Source organism: Rutidosis leptorrhynchoides, chromosome 10 (assembly GCF_046630445.1).
Source record: "Rutidosis leptorrhynchoides isolate AG116_Rl617_1_P2 chromosome 10, CSIRO_AGI_Rlap_v1, whole genome shotgun sequence".
In the NCBI taxonomy this organism is placed as follows: Eukaryota; Viridiplantae; Streptophyta; class Magnoliopsida; order Asterales; family Asteraceae; genus Rutidosis; species Rutidosis leptorrhynchoides.
The window spans coordinates 156943186-156951394 of record NC_092342.1 but is presented as its reverse complement, the minus strand read 5'-3'; the positions used below and the strand labels follow the sequence as shown (position 1 = coordinate 156951394).

The following is an 8209-nucleotide window of genomic DNA, read 5'->3' as shown; positions in this document are numbered from 1 at the left end:
TTTTATAAAAAAATATTATAAAATTAATATTTTAATAAAATTGTATTTTTTATCAATTTAGTTTCTTTTTATATTTATATCTTTTTAATCATTTATACGTATATTGTATATTTTTCGCTCGTAATTTGTTCGTAACTTATTAGTTTTTGCCGTAGTTTATTTTTTTTTTAGATTTCTAAGATTTTCCGTAAAATCTCTTAAGTGCCTTTTCTTTAGATTAAGATTTAGGCACTTTAGAATTTTACTACGTCATTTATCGCTTTATTTTTAAATAAGTTTTAGTGCCTTTTTAAGTTATTGCCATTTTGGATATAGAATTCCTTTTAAACTTTAATACCTTTAGACACAAGTTTTAATTTTTAGTTTTTAGGCTTTTAAATTTCGACGCGCTACTTTCTTATTATTATTTTTCGACCATTATTTTTTGACACTTATTTTTCGACTTCTTATTTTTCGACGCACTTTTTATTTTTCATTTCGACGCTCTAGTTTTTAGGACATAGAATTTTCTTTATCTTCTTTAAAACTTCGACGAAAAATTATTTTAAGTGGTTAAATTGATAGACATACAAAATTTTCTGATTCGTAGTAATAGTTGGATTTGTTAGTGACGAGTTGTGGGATTCCGATTTAAAGGGTCTTGGCTACCTGCTGCATCTATTGGCTATTCGAAACGTGGTCAAAATCAGAAAAGTCTATTAATTTGATAACTTATATAATTTTTATTTTTATAACTTATATGATATTCTGTGAATGCACCGAGCAAAACGTTCACCACCTTTCATACGTTCACCACCTATAATTCGATCAAGACATCTAGCCAATATTGTCGCCGTTAATTTTTCTTTAGAATCGTCATCTAGTCGACCAAGTACTCCAATTCAAATTTCCGGTAATCCATTTTTTGAACCCGACCTCACAATTGAGAATCCGGGGGATATTCAGGGACAATTCAGAGATCCTGAACCACTAATCATTCCTCCTGAACCACAAATCACTCATCCAGAGATTGTCGAGAAAGAAACCATTAAATCAGAATCCTCTAGTGATTCAGATTCAACAAACTCAATCATGGAAAATCTAGAACCTCTAAGTATGGAAGACAGAATGAGGGCTAAACGCACTGGCCAAGATCACACAATTACTCAACCAGACATTAATGCGCCAGATTATGAAATCAAATAACAAATCCTACACATGGTAACTAATCAATGCCAATTTAGTGGTGCGCCGAAGGAAGATCCAAACGAACATCTTCGTACCTTTAATAGGATCTGTACTCTATTCAAAATCAGAGAAGTTGAGGATGAACAGATCTATCTCATGTTATTTCCCTGGACTTTAAAGGGAGAAGCCAAAGATTGGTTAGAATCATTACCTGAAGGGGCGATTGATACATGGGATGTTCTAGTTGAAAAATTTCTTAAACAATTCTTTCCGGCATCTAAAGCCGTAAGACTTCAAGGAGAAATTGTTACGTTCACACAAAAGCCAAATGAAACTCTATATGAGGCGTGGAAAAGATTCGGAAAGTTATTGAGAGGATGTCCTCAACATGGTTTAGACACTTATCAAATAGTACAAATATTCTACCAAGGATGCGATATTACTACACGCAAAGACATCGATATAGCAGCTGGTGGTTCCATTATGAAGAAAATCGCAACTGAAGCTTACAAAATTATTGATAACACTGCTTCCCACTCACATGAGTGGCATCAAGAAAAAGACATCGTTAGATCATCTAAAGCGGCTAGATCCGATTCTAGCCATGACTTTGATTCCATTTCTGCAAAGTTAGATGCTTTTGAAAGACGAATGGAAAAGATGACGAAAGATATTCACGCAATACGAATTAGTTGTGAGCAGTGTGGAGGACCACATTTGAGAAAAGATTGTCTCAGTATTGAATAAACAATGGAACAAAGAGAGAATGTTTCATACATGAACCAAAGGCCTGGAAATAATTATCAGAAGAATTATCAACCGCCAAGACCAAACTACAATCAAAATCAGAATTATAACTGAAATGTTCCATACAACAACCACCAAGGTCCTAGCAATCAACAAGTATCTAATGATACTTACAATCAGTAAAGACCTATTTTTGAAAATAAACCACCACAAACCGATGATAAAAAGACAAATTTAGAAGACATGATGTCGAAGCTAGTTGAATCACAAACGCATTTTTTCACATCTCAGAAACAAACTAATGAACAAAATGCTCAAGCATTTAGAAATCAACAAGCTTCAATCCAAAATCTGGAACAAGAAGTGAGCAACCTGTGATTTCCCGGGAATTTCCGACTAAATTTAAACTTAATCTTTATATGATTTCGATACGATAAGCAAAGTCTGTAGTGTTGAGTCTCAAAATTCTTATAACTGTTTACATAAATTCATTTACCCTTTCGACTGTTCTAGACGATTCACAAACAATTAATTGTAAATAGATATGTGTGTGTATATATATATATATAAATAATAATTTGAAATATAATTGAAAGTATTATATGTTGTTGATATTGAAAATTAATAAAATTATAATAGGATATTATAATAATTATTATTTACAACATAACTATATATAAATAAAGTATAGTAAAAAAAATATTAAATGATTGTAATACTCGTTCGATGTTCTGATTGATATTAAGCAAACTAAACTCAAACTTATATGTTTTTTTTAAAATAAACAGTAATCCGAAAATGAGTTCTACAAATTTTAGACTTAGTAAAATTGTATTTAGGATCTAGTTATCAAATTTTAACATTTTTTATATTTTACCCAGAATTGAGAGGGACAGTTGATGTAATTTTTATTTAACAAATTAAGGATCGAATTTTATACCATAATGACTAAAATAAATAAATATATTTAATTTAAAAGTTTGGAATTTTTCTGAAACCTTTTTATCCGCCACTGATTAACAACGGGGTACGAAATCCAGTCCGTAAATGACATAGTATCCGGTGGCTAAACTGTACTCAATCATTTACACGTTGATTTAAAGTTGATTTAAAGTTTTAATATTATATATTATTATAATTATTATTATAATATATTATTATTATCTTTTACTGAATTTGTAGATCTATTTGTCTTTATATTTACATATGCATATACTTGCTTATAGATTTCAACACCCACTTCACCATGGAATCTTTTGTTTGCTGCTTTAATTGAAAACCAACCATACTACAATTCATCTAACATGAATATTACAAACCATTTTTTCAACATCTTTAAAGATCAATAACAACATGCACCTCATGTAACCGGTTTGTTTCTATTTTAATTACCCGAAGAACCATCTCATAAAAACAACAATTTTATTCGATCATAACCCAAAAGTTACTAGACCGCCTTTGATCGTTTTTGTCTTGCAACCGCTCACTATACACTGCCGCAACTCTTGTTTATACAATTATCAACCAAAGCCATAACCATCTTCACCACCCTCATCAACACTCGATCACCACCACCACCGGATTCCATTAACGAACACCACACTCACCACCACCATTACCATCATCTCAATCACTCTTTCTCTCCTCTCTCTTTCTTTTTCTTCTTCGATAAATCAACACCCAAAACCAACATGAGATCATCACTACCATCCATCCTCTACCACCTTTGAAATAAATATTTTTTTTATTTTTTCTTTCTTTCCTTTTCGTTTTTTTTTTTTTTTGAATCAAAAAGCCACCACCATTTTCATCATCATGTATACTGCTACTACCTTGTTTTTGTTACAATCTTAGACGAAACCCACGATCACCATATGGCCACCAATCCAACATCATCGTTAGAAACAACCGCCACCAATGCAATTGCTGCAGTTTATTTTTCTGTTTCGTTAGAACCATGAACCATCATCCTTCACCTCTACATCTCCTTCTCTCTCATCCTCCCTCCCACTTCTGTTTACTGTTTCCTGTCATACCCAAGACCACGCAAAAACACCATCTTCCTTGTTTCTTTTCACGGCTGCAACTATTGAACCACCAAAATCCTTAACTTCTGCTTGCAGCTGCTATCCCGTCTAATCCTATTCCCTTCTGTTTCAGTTCCAATGATGAAGATGATAGAATAGGAATAAAGTTATTAATGAATATAAAAAGTAATGATAGAGTGGGAAACATGTAGACCTTCTATTTTTTTTTTGTGTTTCCAGTAGTGGATCGAATCAAGCACAAGAAGTGATAGTTGCTATGTTATTTTATTCAAACACCCATTTTCCTTATTACTTCCTTCCCTATTAATAACCGAAATTCATGCTCCATTCAATCGCTGAAGGGCTGTCTGATATAATTATGTTAATACAACGAAAATGGTTGGGCTTAGGATAGTGGGCCGTGATCTGTTAATACATAAAGGGATTTATGGACTTCTTGTTGGGCTCAAGAACTTAGGACGATTAGTTTTAGAAAGAAGGAAAAGATTGAAACGGATAACGGGATTAAAAGAAATAGTTTGAGATTAAAAACAGAAATGCGTGATCAGCTGGATGGTTTGTGTGGGTGTCGAGGTAGCGAGAGGTCGCGGGTTCGAGTCCCAGCATGGGCAATTCTTTTTAGAGAAGATTTTTAAGGGTATACCTTTTTATTATTATTATTATTATTATTATTATTATTATTATTATTATTATTATTATTATTATTATTATTATTATTATTATTATTATTATTATTATTATTAATTTTATCATTTTTATTATTATTATTATTATTATTATTATTATTATCATTTTTATTATTATTTCTAACACTAATATTATTATTTTTGTCATTATTATTATTAGTATTATTTATATATCAAATAAAGATTTTCTATATAAAAATATATTATTAACATAAAACATAACTATATTTTTGTAATAAATATTAATTATCTATTCTATGTATATAAAAATAAATATAGTTAATTTCTTTATTAATGAAACGTACGAATAACTAAAATAACAATTAATAATAGTACCTAAATTTATTCGATTTCCATTATATGTGTTAATATATATATATAAATGATATAGGTTCGTGAATCCGAGGCCAACCCTACACTTGTTCAATGTCGTTATATGTATTTTCACTATAAAATACAGCATGGTGAGTTTCATTTGCCCTTTTTATGAAATGTCCCGTTCTTATTGAGTAAAAACGTTCCATATTAATTGATTTCGTTGCGAGATTTTGACCTCTATATGAGACGTTTTTCAAAGACTGCATTAATTTTAAAACAAACCATAACCTTTATTTCATCAATAAAGGTTTAAAAAGCTTTACGTAGATTATCAAATAATGATAATCTAAAATATCCTGTTTACACGCGACCATTACATAATGGTTTACAATACAAATATGTTACAACGAAATAAGTTTCTTGAATGCAGTTTTTACACAATATCATGCAATCATGGACTCCAAATCTTGTCCTTATTTTAGTATGCAACAGTGGAAGCTCTTAGTATTCACCTGAGAATAAACATGCTTTAAACGTCAACAAAAATGTTGGTGAGTTATAGGTTTAACCTATATATATCAAATCGTAACAATAGACCACAAGATTTCATATTTCAATACACATCCCATACATAGACATAAAAATCATTCATATGGTGAACACCTGGTAACCGACATTTACAAGATGCATATATAAGAATATCCCCATCATTCCGGGACACCCTTCGGATATGATATAAATTTCGAAGTACTAAAGCATCCGGTACTTTGGATGAGGTTTGTTAGGCCCAATAGATCTATCTTTAGGATTCGCGTCAATTAGGGTGTCTGTTCCCTAATTCTTAGATTACCAGACTTAATAAAAAGGGGCATATTCGATTTCAATAATTCAACCATAGAATGTAGTTTCACGTACTTGTGTCTATTTTGTAAATCATTTATAAAACCTGCATGTATTCTCATCCCAAAAATATTAGATTTTAAAAGTGGGACTATAACTCACTTTCACAGATTTTTACTTCGTCGAGAAGTAAGACTTGGCCACTGGTTGATTCACGAACCTATAACAATATATACATATATATCAAAGTATGTTCAAAATATATTTACAACACTTTTAATACATTTTGATGTTTTAAGTTTATTAAGTCAGCTGTCCTCGTTAGTAACCTATAACTAGTTGTCCACAGTTAGATGTACAGAAATAAATCGATAAATATTATCTTGAATCAATCTACGACCCAGTGTATACGTATCTCAGTATTGATCACAAATCAAACTATATATATATTTTGGAATCAACCTCAACCCTGTATAGCTAACTCCAACATTCACATATAGAGTGTCTATGGTTGTTCCGCAATATATATATAGATGGGTCGACATGATAGGTCGAAACATTGTATACGTATCTATGGTATCTCAAGATTACATAATATACAATATAAGTTGATTAGGTTATGGTTGGAATAGATTTATTACTAACTTTCACGTAGGTAAAATGAGTAGTTTTTATCAATCTTGTTTTACTCGCCATTTCTTTGTTTCTAATCCGTTTTGAGTGATTCCAGTGTTTGAACTTAACTTTATGAATCTAAACAGAAAATGTATAAGTTTATAGTCGGAAATACAAGTTACAAGTCGTTTTTGAAAGAGGTAGTCATTTCCGTCGAAAGAACGACATCTTGATGACCATTTTGAAAAACATACTTTCACTTTGAGTTTAACCATGATTTTTGGATATAGTTTCATGTTCATAAGAAAAATCATTTTTCCAGAAGTATAGCTTTTAAATCAAAGTTCTTCTTAGCTTTTAATTATCCCAACCAAAACAGCCCCCGGTTTTACTACGACGGCGTATATCCAGTTTTATGGTGTTTATCGTGTTTCCGGGTTTTAAATCATTAAGTTAGCATATCATATAGATATAGAACATGTGTTTAGTTGATTTTAAAAGTCTAGTTAGAAGGATTAACTTTATTTGCGAACAAGTTTAGAATTAACTAAACTATGTTCTAGTGATTACAAGTTTATAACGTTGAATAAGACAGCTTTTTATGTATGAATCGAATGATGTTATGAACATCATTACTACCTCAAGTTCCTTGGATAAACCTACTGTAAATGAGAAAAATGGATCTAGCTTCAAAGTATCCTTGGATGGCTTGAAAGTTCTTGAAGCAGAATCATGACACGAAAACAATTTCAAGTAAGATTTCCACTCGAAATAAGATTGTTATAGTTATAGAAATTGAATTAAAGTTTGAATATGATTATTACCTTGTATTAGAAATATAACCTACTGTAAGTAACAAAGGTTTCTTGATCTTGGATGATTACTTGGAATGGATTTAGAAAACTTGGAAGTAAACTTGCAATCTTGGAAGTATTCTTGATTTTATGAAACTAGAACTTTTGGAATTTATGAAGAACACTTAGAACTTGAAGATAGAACTTGAGAGAGATCAATTAGATGAAGAAAATTGAAGATTGAAAGTGTTTGTAGGTATTTTTAGTCGTTGGTGTATGGATTAGATATAAAGGATATGTAATTTTGTTTTCATGTAAATAAGTCATGAATGATTACTCATATTTTTGTAATTTTATGAGATATTTCATTCTAGTTTCCAAATGATGGTTCCCACATGTGTTAGGTGACTCACATGGGCTGCTAAGAGCTGATCATTAGAGTGTATATACCAATAGTACATACATCTAAAAGCTGTGTATTGTACGAGTACGAATACGGGTGCATACGAGTAGAATTGTTGATGAAACTGAACGAGGATGTAATTGTAAGCATTTTTGTTAAGTAGAAGTATTTTGATAAGTGTCTTGAAGTCTTTCAAAAGTGTATGAATACATATTAAAACACTACATGTATATACATTTTAACTGAGTCGTTAAGTCATCGTTAATCGTTACATGTAAGTGTTGTTTTGAAACCATTAGGTTAACGATCTTGTTAAGTGTTGTTGACCCAATGTTTATAATATCAAATGAGATTTTAAATTATTATCATGATATTATGATGTATAAATATCTCTTAATATGATATATATATACATTAAATGTCGTTACAACGATAATCGTTACATATATGTCTCGTTTCAAAATCATTAAGTTAGTAGTCTTGTTTTTACATATGTAGTTCATTGTTGATATACTTAATGATATGTTTACTTATCATAATATCATGTTAACTATATATATATCCATATATATGTCATCATTTAGTTTTTAC

General features: G+C 30.5%; 1 non-coding gene across 1 annotated transcript; it reads right to left on the bottom strand.

Annotated features, from left to right (window-relative positions):
* Positions 1-1455: 1455 nt before the first annotated feature.
* On the bottom strand, positions 1456-1562 carry LOC139873894 (small nucleolar RNA R71). Its single transcript, XR_011767605.1, has one exon. It is a non-coding gene; the product is annotated as a small nucleolar RNA R71 (small nucleolar RNA).
* Between the last annotated feature and the right edge of the window lie 6647 nt (positions 1563-8209).